This window comes from Periplaneta americana, chromosome 14 (assembly GCF_040183065.1).
Source record: "Periplaneta americana isolate PAMFEO1 chromosome 14, P.americana_PAMFEO1_priV1, whole genome shotgun sequence".
Lineage (NCBI taxonomy): Eukaryota > Metazoa > Arthropoda > Insecta > Blattodea > Blattidae > Periplaneta > Periplaneta americana.
This window is the reverse complement of record NC_091130.1, coordinates 146,075,089-146,092,106: the sequence shown is the minus strand read 5'-3', so window position 1 is coordinate 146,092,106 and position 17,018 is coordinate 146,075,089. Positions and strand designations below refer to the sequence as shown.

General features: G+C 35.7%; 1 protein-coding gene across 1 annotated transcript in view; it reads right to left on the bottom strand.

The window, feature by feature from the left end:
* LOC138713806 (intermembrane lipid transfer protein VPS13A-like) overlaps positions 1-16,451 on the bottom strand; it is a 239,265-nt gene extending 222,814 nt beyond the window's left edge. Inside the window, exon 1 of the mRNA XM_069846241.1 lies at positions 15,959-16,451. The gene's annotated coding sequence lies outside the window, so the exon portion shown is untranslated. The remainder of the gene's footprint in view (positions 1-15,958) is intronic.
* Positions 16,452-17,018: the final 567 nt, after the last annotated feature.

Genomic DNA, 17,018 nt, shown 5'->3' with positions numbered 1-17,018 from the left:
AGCACAAGGTACAAAATAATAATAATAATAATAATAATAATAATAATAATACTTCACCTTTTAATGTTTCATGAGTGACATGTAGTATAATGCCGTTTTATGTTATACAACCGGTTTCCTCGTAATACTTGTGAACAAAGCATACATTTGATATTCTCATCATATTGACAGCAAAAAAATGCGTCCTCCCATCCTACTTGGAACTTTCGTTTTTGTAGAGGTACATGGTTTCGAAAGAGACATTGCGATGATACGCCACTCGCAGGTCAGAGACAAAAACAAATGGAACGAAGTTTGACTCCAGTGAGTGAGAGGGTGGGGGTTGGGGAATGCAGGAAGTAAGCGAAATGCACAGCTATCATTGCGAGCCACAATGAGCTCGTGAGTCATATTTTCGCCACGGTTGGTGTAGAGACACGCTGGAAAGTATACTTAGTCATATGGATGATACGACAAGTTCATTCTGTCGGTACGATCGACTGCATAGTGAAAGAGTGGGGGTTTGGAATTCAGGAAAAAGAGGAATTATTATCGTTATCTTTATCTACCTTTATCATGTTCATTATCATCACACCACCACAATGAACGAACTGAAGATTGCGGAAAATATTGGTTTTGCAATCTGCGTTCAGATTTATAGGAAGATCTAGAACGACTATTGTCAGAAATTTGCTTGTGTTGGACAGTTCAGAATTATCGAAATATTGCGAGAATCTTGCAAGTTTTATAACGAAAATCTCACATCTGCGAGCTGATATCTGAGTCTCGCCACTTTACCGCATCTCTGAAAGTTAAAGTGAAATCTTTGCAAGAATATGCTTCAAATAATCAGGATTATAAAGACCATAATATTCATAACCCACCTCCTGGTTTAGTTGCCTCATGAGTGGTCTTATTGGTATCACTTATGAGGTTCAAACCTGTGTTCGGATAGTTGACTAAACAACAACACTTGGGCTAGGTGAAAAATGAGACTATTTTGTCAGCATTCTTCAATATGAAACTTGCTGTGAAAATTTATCTAACATTATTTCTGACCAAGGCACCTGGAGAACGTTCATTTTCAAAGCTAAAATTAATAAAATATGAATTTGAAGTAGTCATGGAAAAGGGATCCAACCCACAGAAAGTGGGAACTGAGATTTTTAATTAATATTTAAGGAGAAAAATTCGCTCTGGCACCGGGGATCGAACCCGGGTCCTTGGTTCTACGTACCAAGCGCTCTGACCACTGAGCTACGCCGAATTCAATCCACAGCACCGGATCGAATTCTCCTCCTTCAATGTTTCCCTTTTTGTGGCCTGACTCCAAGTTAGGCATATATGTTGACGTATATGTCCAATGTCAACTGCCATTATACAGGGACATCATTTTATTTTTACTTCAATTTTTATTGTACCTGAGTTTTTGAATGTACTTCACTCCCACCCCTTCTACTAATGAACTTCAACCGTCCTTCACACAGATCCAAGACCGCATATACACTCATAGTAGCCTTACGGTCATAGTAAACAGTACCTTCCAAAAATATGTTCGCGTTTTCCAGTGACGAAAGAGCTTTCAATATTGAATCAGTTTCGCACAGGTACTGTCGTCCATTTGCCTACGTCGTATCCCGGTTTCCCCCACCAGCTTTTATTCGCCAGCTAGTGGCTGGGCTGTCTTAGCTCTTTTTTCTGAGAACATTAATTTCTGTTAGGAATTGGACGTCTACGTAATATTATACGACTGTTTAAAATAACTTAAATAAAAGGGCCTCGTTAAGTAATTAATTGTCACGTGATTTCCTCCTTTCTACGACCCTACGACATAACTACTTGGACGGACGGACGGACAGTAGATAGTATGTCTGAGTAATTTTATCTTTTCGGATCGGGCAGAAGTGAAGACTGAATTTACAGTACGTAAGGTACTCTTTTATAGAGTAGGTACATAATTATTTCAACATGAGTTACTAGTACGAAGGACGAAACTAGTAATTGGGATTAGGTACAATAGTCTATAATGCGATAATATACACATTACAACTGAAGCCTGTATCGAAATGAACGGCCACCATTTTCAAAAATGTCTTTAAATATCCATATTATGATTATTTTTCAATTCACTTCATTCTCTATATTGTACGCTAATGTGCTGTAGACAGTATAATATACACTGCATAATGAATACGTCCACATGGACAGCTCAGTTCGTGAGTAAAAACACTCATTGTTAATACTGTACTGTATTTTGATTAAACAAAAACCTAATGAAAATTATCAAACTCAAAAGCGCGATATTTCCTAGTTTACGTAAATGGACGAACTACTTTTCTTCCCTCCTATACCTAGTAAAGTAATTTGTTTGTATATTAAGCCAGTATCATCGAAATCCAGTCGTGGAAGGGAGTAGCAAACGGCGTTGATCCAGAGATATAAGCAAGTTAATATTAAAAATGTTAGTAAAAATAAAATGATGTCCCTGTACTAGGAGCGCACTCAGCTTATATATAATATTCTCATAGCTGCAGTGCATATGTCTGTACAGATTACTCTGCACTTAACTGCGGAATCCCGGCCAGCAAGTCACTCAACTGAGTGCGCTCCTAGTATAATGGCAGTTGACACTAGACATATACGTCAACATATATGCCTAACTTGGAGTCAGGCCACAAAGGGAAACATTGAAGGAGGAGGATTCGATCCGGTGCTGTGGATTGAATTCGGCGTAGCTCAGTGGTCAGAGCGCTTGGTACGTAGAACCAAGGACTCGGTTTCGATCCCCGGCGCCGGAGCGAATTTTTCTCCTCAAATATTAATTGAGATTTTTAAGTTCAAAATTGTCCTTTTGTTTCAAAATCAATGTACCAAAATTTTGAAGCAGATTTTTTTCTACACCTAAATCAGAAGAAGAGCTGTGCCACTTTTGTATAATCTCTAACGATCCTTCACCTGCTTCCTGGTAACATTACCTTAAAAATCACGATTTTGTGGGTTGGTTCCCTTTTGCATAACTGCATCAAATTAAGAAATCGCATTTCACAATCAGGCTTAAATAATTTAAGCCAAGGATAGCGAAGCTCCTGAATTACGTGATCATATTACAAGCAATACAAATCCAGTAAGATTCACTTTTCAGCAAGATAAAGTACAATCATCCTTCTTAAGGAAATGTTGTGCGGGTTCTAGAGAGCACGCATTGGCAGCCCTTATTTAAGTTTTATCAGTATTGACGTCCACCGCTGTGGATTAGCACGTATGACCGTGGAACAAACGGGCCCAAGTTGAAATCCAGTTTGGGACAAGTTACCTGGTTGGTTTTTTTGCCGGGTTTTCCCTCAAACAATTGAAGCGGAATTGCTGGGTAACTTTCGGCGTCGGACCTCAGACTAATTTCGCCATCATTAATTCACATATCACCAATCATCATCCATACCATAGCCCGGGTTAAGTTGACGGTGCTGCGTGCTGTACTTGTACAAGAGCACGGCGTTTGGCTACCCAGTCATTTACAGAATAGGAGTGGTAAGCACAATAAGCCTCAGGCTGCAGTGCAAGCCTTCGGGTCTCCCTCCGTGTAAAAGAAAAAAACCTTTACTGAACATGAAATTTGCCGGTCTTTGATTTTGACAAAACAGTTCACTATTTCGTCTGCTCACAGTGCCGAAAATTTCTCTCTATGGACTAATATTAGTTGTAATACTAGTTGTAATCCCCTGGTTGTAGTTGTGATCCCCTAGTAGAGGGGAAGAGAAGGCCTGATGGCCTTATCTCTACCACGTTAAATAAATAAATAAATAATATTTAAGGAAAATATGTGTATGTCTGTAAGTGAAGTTAGTTCCTGTGTTCAACAAAAAAGAGGTGAGTTATTATTATTATTATTATTATTATTATTATTATTATTATTATTATTATTAATGTATCCTTTAAAGAGGTAGAAAAATTCAAATATTTTGTAGCAACAGACACTCGGGAGAAAATTAAGCGCAGAATAAATATACGAAATGCCTGTTGTTATTCGGTTAAGAAGCTTTTTTCATCCAATATGCTCTATACAAAATTTATAAAACAGTTATATTATCGGTTGTTCTTTATGGTTGTGAAACTTGGACTCTCATTTTGAGAGAGGAACAAAGATTAAGGGTATTTGAGAATAAGGTTCTTAGGAAAATATTTGGGGCTAGGAGGGATGAAGTTACAGGAGAATGGAGAAAGTTATACATTACAGAACTACAAGCATTGTATTCTTCACCTGACATAATTAGGAACATTAAATCCAGACGTTTGAAATGGGTAGGGCATGTAGCACGAATTCACGAATCCAGAAATGCATATAGAGTGTTAGTTGGGAGGCCGGAGGAAAAACCTTTGGGGAGGTTGAGACGTAAATGGGAGGATAATAATAAACTGGATTTGAGGGAGGTGGGATATGATGATAGAGACTGGATTAATCTTGCTCAGGATAGGGACGATGGCGGGCTTATGTGAAGGCGGCAATGAACCTTCGGGTTCTCTAAAAGTCATAAACACTTACTTACTTACTTACTTACTTACTTACTTACTTACTGGCTTTTAAGGAATCCGGAGGTTCATTGCCGCCTTCACATAAGCCCGCCATTGGTCCCTATCCTGACTAAGATTAATCCAGTCTCTACCATCATATCCCACCTCCCTCAAATCCATTTTAATATTATCTTTCCATCTACGTCTCGGCCTCCCCAAAGGTCTTTTTCCCGCCGGCCCCCCAACTAACATTCTATATGCATTTCTGGATTCCCCCATACGTAAAAGTCATAAATATTATTATTATTATTATTATTATTATTATTATTATTATTATTATTATTATTATTATTATTATTCATGTACATGAATAAGTATACCTACATTCCAATGGTCCTTACATTAACTGTAAAAGTTTTTCTTTAGAGTAGTTCTTATAATCAATACCTCGCGATATTTTGAGGTAAAACTGCGCCCAGATCGACCATATGTCGCCTTCCGTGACTTTCCGCCCAAGAGAGTAAAGATCAGCCTGACATTCAAACGCCTACATATCTTATCCTATCGCACCTACAGAGTTTCTAACAATAGAGAATAGCGGTTATTCATTCACCGCATTAAACTGTCTCTGATAAGGAGTGTTTCTAGGGACTGCGATATTTCAACATTTTTCTCTCATTTTTTGCTTCATCTGCTCTCTCTGTCGAAAGACAACTAATTCGGTCTTCTTTCAAGTGTGAATATCTACGGAATAGGTTCAAGCCCTGATCAGTTAATCACACGCACACGTACATACAGACATATAATATAGAGTGAACTGTAAGCATTGTCGTTAATTCAGCATCAGTGAATCCTTGCATTACATCAAGTGAGTTTCCTGTTAGGTCAATGAACCTTAACTTAAGAGATTTTATGCTGGAGTAGGGCCTACATGTCAGGTGGCCGAGTGGTCAGACCTTCAGGTTGTCACGCAGGCGGCTCGGGTTCGAGTCCTGGTCAGGCCTGGGAATTTTCAACGGTAATGTCGCTAGACGTTTTGATTTATCTACAGAAAATCAAAACTCCAGTGAGATTTAATTGACTATTATACGATTAGAAGAAATTATATAAAGATTAGAAGAAATAAAGTACTCTAATACAAAAAAATATTAATTGACTTACTAAAATTCTATTTCACTAATGTTACTTACTTATTTATTGGCTTTTAAGAAACCCGGAGGTTCATTGCCGCCCTCACATAAGCCCGCCATAGATCCCTATCCTGAGCAAGATTAATCCAGTCTCTATCATCATATTCCACCTCCCTCAAATCCATTTTAATATTATCTTCCCATCTACGTCTCGGCCTCCCTAAAGGTATTTTTCCCTCCGGCCTCCCAACTAACACTTTATATGCATTTCTGGATTCGCCCATACGTGCTACATGCCCTGCTCATCTCAAACGTCTGGATTTAATGTTCCTAATTATGTCAGGTGAAGGATACAATGCGTGCAGTTCTGTGTTGTGTAACTTTCTCCATTCTCCTGTAACTTCATCCCTCTTAGCCCCAAATATTTTCCTAAGAACCTTACAAATTGAAGTTGTAATTATAATCATAATCGAGTTTAATGATTTAATTATATTTAGGTTTGATTATTATTATTATTAATGTTATTATTAGTACATAATTATTTCATTGAAGTGTTGGCAGAAGTGAAGATTGAATTTACAGTACGTAAGGTACTCTTTTATAGAGTAGGTACAGAATTATTTCAACATGAGTTACTAGTACGAAGGACGAAACTAGTAATTGGGATTAGGTACAATAGTCTATAATGCGATAATATACACATTAGAACTGAAGCCTGTATCGAAATGAACGGCCACCATTTTCAAAAATGTGTTTAAATATCCATATTATGATTATTTTTCAATTTTACTTCGTTCTCTATATTGTATGCTAATGTGCTGTAGACAGTATAATATGCACTGCATAATGAATACGTCCGCATGGAAAGCTCAGTTCGTGAGTAAAAACACTCATTGTTAATACTGTACTTTATTTTGAACCCGGAGGTTCATTGTCGCCCTCACATAAGCCCGCCATAGGTCCCTATCCTGAGCAAGATTAATCCAGTCTCTATCATCATATCCCACCACCCTCAAACTCATTTTAATATTATCTTCCCATCTACGTCTCTGCCTCCCTAAAGGTCTTTTTCCCTCCGGCCTCCCAACTAACACTTTATATGCATTTCTGGATTCGCCCATACGTGCTACATGCCCTGCTCATCTCAAACGTCTGGATTTAATGTTCCTAATTATGTCAGGTGAAGAATACAATGCGTGCAGTTCTGTGTTGTGTAACTTTCTCCATTCTCCTGTAACTTCATCCCCTTTAGCCCCCAAATATTTTCCTAAGCACTTTATTCTCAAACACCCTTAACCTATGTTCCTCTCTCAAAGTGAGAGTCCAAGTTTCACAACCATACAGAACAATCGGTAATATAACTGTTATATAAATGGTTACGTTCAGCTTTTTTGAGAGCATATTGGATGAAAAAAGCTTCTTAACCGAAAAACAACAGGCATTTCCTATATTTATTCTGCGCTTAATTTTCTCCCGAGTGTCATTTATATTTGTTTCTGTCGCTACAAAATATTTAAATTTTTCCACCTCTTCGAAGGATAAATTTCCAACTTTTATATTTCCATTTCGTACAATATTCTCGTCACGAGACAGAATCATATACTTTGTCTTTTCGGGATTTACTTCCAAACCTATCTCTTTACTTGCTTCAAGTAAAATTCCCGTGTTTTCTCTAATCGTTTGTGGATTTTCTCCTAACATATTCACGTCATCCGCATAGACAAGAAGCTGATGTGATCCTTTCAATTCAATAAAATATTAATTGACTTACTGAAATTCTATTTCACTAATGTTAGCTTCACCAAAACGTTTGAACGGAGCCGCCATTTTAAGTTGACTATTTATGCGGTAAACAAATGACAATCGCAAAGCATGTTTTATAGTAACGTAAAGAATTTGCAGTTTGAAATGTTGGCAAACAAAGAAACAAATGGTAGGGAGGTGATAAAAACAGAAGAAAGTATATAAAGATTAGAAGCAATAAAATACTCTAATATAATAAAATAAGTATTAATTTACTTACTAAAAGTCTTATTTAACTAATGTTTGCTTCACAGAAACGTTTGGACGGAGCCGTCATTTTCAGTTGACTATCTATGCGGTAAACAAATGACGATCGCAAAGCATGTTTTATATTACCGTAAAGAATTTGCATTTTGAAAAAGTCTACTTTCCCATTAATTGAGCCTAAATGTCATACAAGTGCAGCTCTTAAACATGGTGCTAGTTTCGGCCCAAGACTTTATAATAAATTTACAAACCATTTTCTAAATTTGAAATATTTAAAAATTGAAGCCTTTTAAAAAGAAATTTATAAAATTATTCGCGATATATAATATTAACAAATGTGTATATTTTTTTACCTTTTATTTCTGTCGACTATATTCATGTTTTTATTGAAAACTGGGTTCTGTCTGATTGTCAATTTATATTAGATGTATTTTCTTTTCTCTTTTTTTTTTTTTTTTGCTCTTGTGTGTTATTTATTGCTTTGAATTAAGTTACTTACAGTATTTAGTAAACTGTTCTTATAAATTTTATGTTAGGCCTATTTATTGGCTAAGATCACACCGTACACGAGCCTGGCTTTTACGGTAGAAGCTAGAAACATTTTTATTTTATAATTTAATTTATACCCACTAGCTAGCAAGCTAACTAGTTAAATAAATTAAACTAAATAAATTAAACATACCGAAACCATAAAAAAAAACTTATGTTTTGTTTTCGGTGGAAATGACCGGTTTTGTTAGCAACCTCCACATATGACCGAAAGACATGCGTATAGTCTAAACTGACAGGCGTTTCATAGTACGATCACAGTCACGAAGTTTGAGTTTTGAGGGTGCTAGAAACAATAGACTGTGACGGTTCTATTTTGTATTGCCTGTAATGAGGCGATATTAGCGATCCTAGTGGTGAGCAACTATCTAATGTTTGCATATTTACTACGTATTGAGCTTCGCGACTGTATATACTAGACTGTGGTACGATCATTAATAAAATATCAGACCATAAAATACGTGACATGTTTATGAAAAACTATTATAGTAAAAGAGAAAGTAATTAGGACGTTGTTTTACATGCATTTTTTCTAAACAAATATCAAAGTATTTGCACGTATATCTACTTGGAGGATTTAGTGAAGAACTATTTTCATAACATGGGAGGAGTGACAGTAGGAGGAAGAAGAATAAAGTGCATAAGATTTGCTGATGATATGGCATTGTTAGCAGAAGAGGAGATGATACTAAGGGATATGCTATTGGAGCTAAATGACAGCTGTGAGCAGTATGGAATGAAGATAAATGCCAACAAGACGAAGACCATGATCATAGGAAGTAAAGAAGGTAAACTTACGAATTCTAAATTAGGCAGGTAGAGCAAGTGGACAGCTTCAAATACTTGGGGTGTACTATAAGCAGTAATATGAGCTGCTGCCAGGAAGTCAAAAGGAGGAGAGCAATGACAAAGGAAGGTTTTGATAGAAAATGGAGCAAAGAATGGACATTGCTACAAAGTGAAGAGAAGCGACTAGAAGCATTTGAAATGTGGATATGGAGAAGGATGGAGCATGTGAAGTGGACAGACAGAATAAGAAATAAAGCTGTGTTGGAAAGAGTGGGTGATGAAAGAATGATGCTGAAACTGATGAGGAAGAGGAAGAGGAATTGGCTGGGTCACTGGTTGAGAAGACACTGCTTTCTGAGGGATGCACTGGAAGGAATGGTGAACGGGAGAAAAATTCGGAGCAGAAGAAGAAATCAGATGATAGACGACATTACGATACAGTGAAACCTCTCATTTACGGACATCGAAGGAACGTAATAATCTGTCCGTATCTGGGAGGTGTCCTTTATTGAGAGGGAGGCTCCCCAATCTAACAATAAATTTATAATCTGCATTATGTATCCCTTCACGCTTTAAATGAAATATATTACTGTAGTTTAATTCTAAATACAGTAAACTGTACTACAGTAAATCCTTTGTAACTTTGAACTACAGTAGACAAGATCGAAAAAGGAAAATACAGTACTGTACCATGCAGTTTTATTCTAGGTCTACAGTTATGCAGTACTTCAATTTATAGTTTTCGAATTTTGAAGAATATTCATATACGAGTATTACAATAGTATTTTAAAATCGTTGTTATTGTATGTAATTTTTTCTTGCAATAAAAATCTTTGTAATCTTTTGTAAATCTTTGTAACTTACCCTTTACGTTCAGGTGCCACGTCTCTCGAAACAGAACAATAGATTGAAGTGAAGGGAATAATCCTACTAACCCTATCATGTGTCGAATACAATTTCACGATCGCGAAAACCTTGGACCCATCAGACAGGTTAAATTTCATGACTTTGTTTATCCACCCGCTTCCAGCTAACAAGGGGTAGCCGGCTGGGCTAGTGGTAGCCTACGAGACCCTTATTGTCTTCTTTCATTTTATGGAATTTCTGTACTAAATTTTCCATTTTTGTAACACATTAGGTCTTGAAATCCAAGTTCTGTCCGCAATCCGGAGGTAAAGCAAGCTTTATGACTGTGAAACAGCTGTCCATGTCCGTGTCTGAGAGTGTCCGTAAACGAGAGTTAAAAATATTATCATTATTTCTATATTATTTCAGCTGGGACATAAAAATCTGTCCGTTTATGAGGAGTGTCCGTATCTTGAGGGTGTCCGTAAGGAGAGGTTTCACTGTACATATGGATCATATGAGGAGACAAAGAGGAAGGCAGAAAATAGGAAAGACTGGAGAATGCTGGATTTGCAGTGAAAGACCTGTCCTTGGGCAGAACAATATGAATGAATTAATCCTTAACACTCTGTATAGATAAAACTATTAATATCTAAAGGCTTATTTTGTAAATAATGATGTGAACCTGTTGCAAATGGTCTAAAAAACGAAGATATTTGAGCACTGAAATAATTATTCCATATTTTCTTATTTGCCGTAATGAATTTCATATTTCCCAAACTTTCTTCGTATTGTGCAGGTCTCAAGTTAGGCTATACTGTAAATGCATGCTAACAAGTCTTTTTCTATCGTTTTATTCTGTTCCAAATTGCTGTACAGACTTATAATGCATACAAGCACTGTCCATGATGCATTTGATGGCACAGTAACACACACAAATGTCAGCTTATCAGGCGTTATCAATTTGTTACAGTGTATAAATACTGCCACTTTAAACATACACGACACATGCAACAGCTCCAAGCTCGAGGCAACAGAAACAGGTTGCTTTTATCGTGACTCAAACAGATACAGTACAACGAGCTATACTAGAAATAGGGAACGGAGTAACACATTTTTAAAAATAGCTCCCACATACACACAGTAGCACAATAGTCTAGGACAGTGATGTCAAAGCAAGCGCATTTTTCTGACCTTGACGTCGTGCGTGGGCAGCAAGCGCTAAGTATGGAAAGAGGAAGGGTTGTGTATATGAATAAGCAACCTGTTGGATTAAGAAAACAGTGGTGCACAAACTTCAAACGGAACGTGAAATTTTATGTCGTTATTTTTATATGGCTTCTTTCTGTTTAATATTATCTATATTGTCAGTAAAACAAAAGTACTAACACTGATTTCTTAATATTGTGTTTTAAATCTTAATAACATAATAGAGAGTTTAGAAGGAATATTCACTTAAATTCCATAGTAGTACAATATTATACTGTATTAAGTGGATGAAACACATCATTCATAAAGAAAGTGATATCCCAAAAAAAGAGATTGCGTATAACATCATAAGTTGGAATTGATATTGATGGTATCTTTAGCCTTATAAATTAATCAATAAACTAATCAAAACAATATTACAGTACAAAGGAAAGTTATCTAGGTGCTGTATATGTTTTAAGTGTAACTAATATTCCATAACAAAATTCTTATCGCATTATGCTTTTAAGGTGATATTGGTAAGCAACTTCCTAACATCAGAATAATAAATTATTTTCTCGAAATGTGCTGAAGCTATAGAGCTGACATTTTTACAACACATGGGCACGTATCTTTTGCTTATGATGTAACAGTAGTTGCTTTGTTAATTAATTTCCTTACAAACAATTTCCATGCGAATATTTTCAAAATTTTCAATACACTATCTTCAGTAATACGTATATACGGTATATTAGATTTAAGAAAACATTCTGTAAGGCTACTAAATAAATAGACCTATATCTGAAACTTTCACTTTTCTATACGAAAAGTTGAGAAAATATTTCTTTTGAACAAAACAATCAAACTTGTAAAAAATTAACATTAAAATTAAAACTTACATTCTTATAATGCACTTATACTTCTCAGACACATATAAAAATGAACATGGATACAGTTTTAATAAGTTCTCTTCCCTTTATCTATTGAATCAGTGCTGGCCATCCCTGAATATAGCTCGACCAAGCGGCATATACCACCTCTTTCGTCTGTGTCCTTCCTTTCCGCTGTAAAGCGCTCAGGCTCTCCTGAGCTCTAAAGCGCACGCTTGCTCCTGTGGGCATCAATTGACATGACTGCTCTAGAGTCTAGACAGTCTACAGATCGTCAGCCTGTCAGGCGGTTCAGGCTCGACTCCCGGTCAAGTTTGGAATTTTTTATTTAAAAAATTATAGTGACACTTGTGACGGACAAGGTCGTAGTTGGGATTTTCTCGGGATTCTCCCGTTTCTTCACGTTAGGCATCAACATACAAACATCCCAGAAATGTCACAAAAACTACGGGGACACTCAGCACCGATTTTAAAAATTAAGCTTTGATAATATACAGTCTGTTCCGTTTGGGTATGGATAATATTAATTTATTATTATAAAGCTATAACCATACAGTAATAGGAAAAATTTCTTGCTGGTTATATTAATACTAGTGACTTGTGCAACAAATGCTGCAAACTAAGTTCATTAGACGTTCAAATAAAAATTTTTCAGATTTATTTTCAATGAAGAATACCAGACATTTTGAAAGTTATTTACTTCCATAATAATGCAATATACTTCCTTCTGAATAGTTTTTTATGCAAAATACTTTTTCTTGAACATATCCACCTTGGTTTTTGAGTTTCAACGCGAAAACGCAAGTAACAATATCAGGACGATCAGTGAGTTTTTCATGTAGGAGTAAAGCAATAGCTATTTCAGGTTATTGTGGATTGTAGATTTGTAGGCCTCTTATTTCATCAGTAAGTAATATCTTTTCGTCTTTCCTTAGGAACTGTAATTTTTGCGTTCTCTCGAGCCAATACTGAAGAGAATGATGCATATAAATATCTACACCACACCGCCATTAAGTATATGAAAAAGACCCAACCCCACTTGATTAATAACTATAAGAATATTTTATTTTTATTAGCAATATTATCTTACGTAAGTTTTGTAGCCGCCACTCAGTAAATTATAGAAAATATCAAGATCTAATTTAAGATATTCTCTACATCTACTTATATAACCCCAAAACGTTTCACTTTCATATCATTAATATAGGATTAATATGTATAATTAATGAAAAATTGCCACATCGTGCATTAACTATAATAATATTTTATTTCTAATGGCAATAATGTCATCAAACCATCTCAAGTTTTGTAGATTTTAATATCCAATATACAGCTTTACTCAGAAAATTACACACCGCAAAATCGGACCTGTAAATTAATTTTAGTAAGTCTTGAAGTTTTTAATAACAAATTGAATTTGAACTCTAAATACGTCAGCAATCCTGCAGGTCATGGCCTTCGTGTAATAGCCTATTGTTTATTGTAGTGTGTGTTTTGTTTTATTCTGAAATGCAATAATTAGTTCTCAAAATTGACGAAAGATGGATTTTGGAAAATAGGAAACTTATGTAGGAAAACTAACGCTTCACAGAAAGTTGCTATTTTTCTGAAAATCCTGGATGCCAAGCTTCAAAATGACGGGTCATTCATTAAAATTCGTTCAGCCGTTTTCCCGTTATTTCCATTACCAGCTCAAATTAAGATGGGAGTTTCCATATAGCTATGACAATCAACAATGCATAATCTGAAAGGACAAATGAAAATTGTAGATGATTAAATTGGCTACTACAAATCAACAGCGGGCACAATGTGTTCTTTGGTATGCTAAATTTGAGAGTGTTAAAAGAGTTCAAAGGGAATTTCGACGTGAGTCGTAATGTACCTAAATACGATTCCATAATGTTGTGGTATCGAACATTTGCAGAAACATGTTCTGTGTTAAAAAAACATGCAGGAGGTCGCAGGCGAAACCCAGTACGAGAAGCAGCTATCTCTTGGCTTGGTCCCCAAACTCCCCAGATCTAACCCCTCCTGACTTCGTGTGGGTTTTGTTAAAGACATTGTCTATTCACAGAAACCCAGCAACATTGATGATCTGAGAGTAAAAATTACTATCTTTGTATCATCTCCGTCACGGTTATTCTATTATTATTATTATTATTATTATTATTATTGAATTAATTTGTATTACTATCTTTGTATCATCTCCGTCACGGTTATTCTATTATTATTATTATTATTATTATTATTATTATTATTATTATTATTACTACTAACCGTACCCGTGCGCTCCGCTGCACCCGTTAGAAATAAATATAAGGTAATTACATAATTAAAATAGGACGTTTGATCCAGGGAACATTCGTGTTTGATAGAAGGATAAATCGTTTAATATGTTACTTAATTTAAATTGCATCCAAATAATTAACATGCGATCATTTTGGTCCAGAGACACTCATTTGGTGCAATGACAATTCCTTTAACCTGTTTCTTAATTTTTATTACATGCAACCATAGTTTAATGAAGATTGACATCATTTAGATTTAATGTGTATATTTTATTTTACTTGTTATAGGTTTCCATTGACTTATGGTAATAACTTAATTTTAATCCTTGGCTTCTACGTATTCAGTAAATGGCGCTTGGCCCACTATGGTTGTGAACCCTTCAAATAACTTAAATTATATTATATAATATTACATATTATATTATATTATATTATATTATATTATATTATATTATATTATATTATATTATATTATATTATATTATATTATATATTATATTATATTAGAAGTTACTGTAATAACATTATAGCATTATGTCCATCTAGAGAAACTACACTTTCCAATGGTGAAATAATAATTAATTATACAAATCGGTTAATTTAGCTTCCGATATTACTTCATACAAACACAGAAACATTCTCTGTAGGCTATCTTTCATAGCTTTCGATTGTTGGTGTCCAAGGCCCTTATAGTCGAAGTCATTTGTTTTTTAATTCATTACACGGCCTTAGATGGCAGTTATTTTAATTTTAAAACTCATTTATCTCATTAAATATCAGTCCTGTCAAAATTTTTTAATGAATAAAACTTATCGAAAATTATTTTTAAAGAAACTTTTGTTATGTAACATTTTTCACAAAAATCAATAATAAGTGAGATATTTCGATTTATTTAATTCAGGCCCCCTTATAACCCCCCTTTTAAATAATGTATTTTGAATGCCATATAGCCTAAAATCTAAGTTACAGCGAACTTAATTTATATTCCAATTTTCATCGAAATCCGTTCAGCCGTTATCGCGTGAAAAGGTAACAAACATATAGACAGACAGACAGACATACAAACAAAAATTTCAAAAAAGCGATTTTCGGTTTCAGGGTGTAATTATATATGTTAAGACCAATTATTTTTGGAAAATCGAAAATTACCAGAAAAATTTCGGCTACAGATTTATTATTAGTATAGATTATTATTATTATTATTATTATTATTATTATTATTATTATTATTATTATTATTTCTATCATCAACATTATCATTGATCTCTGTAAAATTTATGTAGACTACTGGACTGTACCCGAGCACGAACATATGCTCATTTCGGGTATCTATTCATATGTATAATTTCAAATGTTAAATTGTGAATAAATTTGTGTGTGAAAAATGTCTCATAATGCATCTCTCTGTGTAGTTACAAACTGTCGTAAACAATTGAAAATAACTGTCAATTGAATTCGAAACGCCGGAAGGTCAATTAGGAAACTACTGACCCAGTTACGAACATCAGGGTTGCTGTAGGTAACATACTGCACTACACTGACAGCAATGCGATTTTCTAATCAACTAAGACAGCCAGCGCTTTGAGAAAGAGGAAGGTAACTTATCCTAAACCACAACAATAAATGTGTTATAATCACAAACCAAACATATGAGACACTAGCAAGTTGAAAAAAAATGTCACTACGAAAACAGGAACCATTATTACTATTGTGATGTCACAAGCACTAGAATCACTAAATATCGAGCAGTTACAAGGAAAAGCAAGCAATGTCTACTCACAGTGTTATCAGATAACAATTCCATGACTAATTACTGTTGTAACGTATGGAAGATTGCCCCATTCTTACTCACAATTCGTGAAACTAGTCCGTTTATCTGCAACATCAGGTCCGACGCAGGCCAGAACACCCTCGCTAGTAAGTGCTGCCGCCTTCTGGCAATCGAGTGAACCAGCCGATTAAAACATTTATTATCTAATATTTTACTAAAACGCTCATATCACACATAAAACAGAGATTAGAATGTCCGCGTTACCACGACAGTACACATGGGATTACACGCTGGCTGCCACGACACTTGTGCCGAAGATAAACTGGGGTTATTCTATTGATTTCCAATGCGCCCCTGATGACGCAACCCCGCAAAGCCAGACGACGTACACGGACGGACTGGCGATGAATGGGGGTATCCTACGCTACCCCTCCAGCTTGATTGGGCGCGTTGGGGTCATGGACTTGCCTGGGACGAGATATAAACCGTGGACGGCACAAGGGGCAGAAGGAAAGGAACGGCCCACAAATATTAGTTGCCGGAACGTACGTGGGACGCTCGCTGTAAGACCGGAGGATCAATATCTCAGCCCCTACACATAAAATTTAATGTGGCGTCAGAGAGCGCTGCTCGCAATCAACAAGTCTCTCCCGCTCCGGCAATGAAAAGCCACCATCCAGCACTACTCTTCATATTATCAACGAAGCTTATGTAAATTTAATATCTTGTATGTGACTACAGTTCCCCCACCGTCCAGGATTGGCCAGGAATCGAATGCTGTGTTCCGAAGGAATGTTTTGCTTCAGCGGGACGGCAAAAATCCCGACAAATTTCGGCTTAGTAACACTGGATGATGTAGACAGAAAGAAATTTGAACCAAATACAGGGACATCATTTTATTTTTACTTCAATTTTTATTCTATCTGAGTTTTTGAATATACTTCACTCCCACCCCTTCTACTAATGAAGTTCAACCGTCCTCCACACAGATCCAAGACCGCATATACAGTCTTAGTAGCCTTACGGTCATAGTAAACAGTACGATCCAAAAATATGTTCGCGTTTTCCA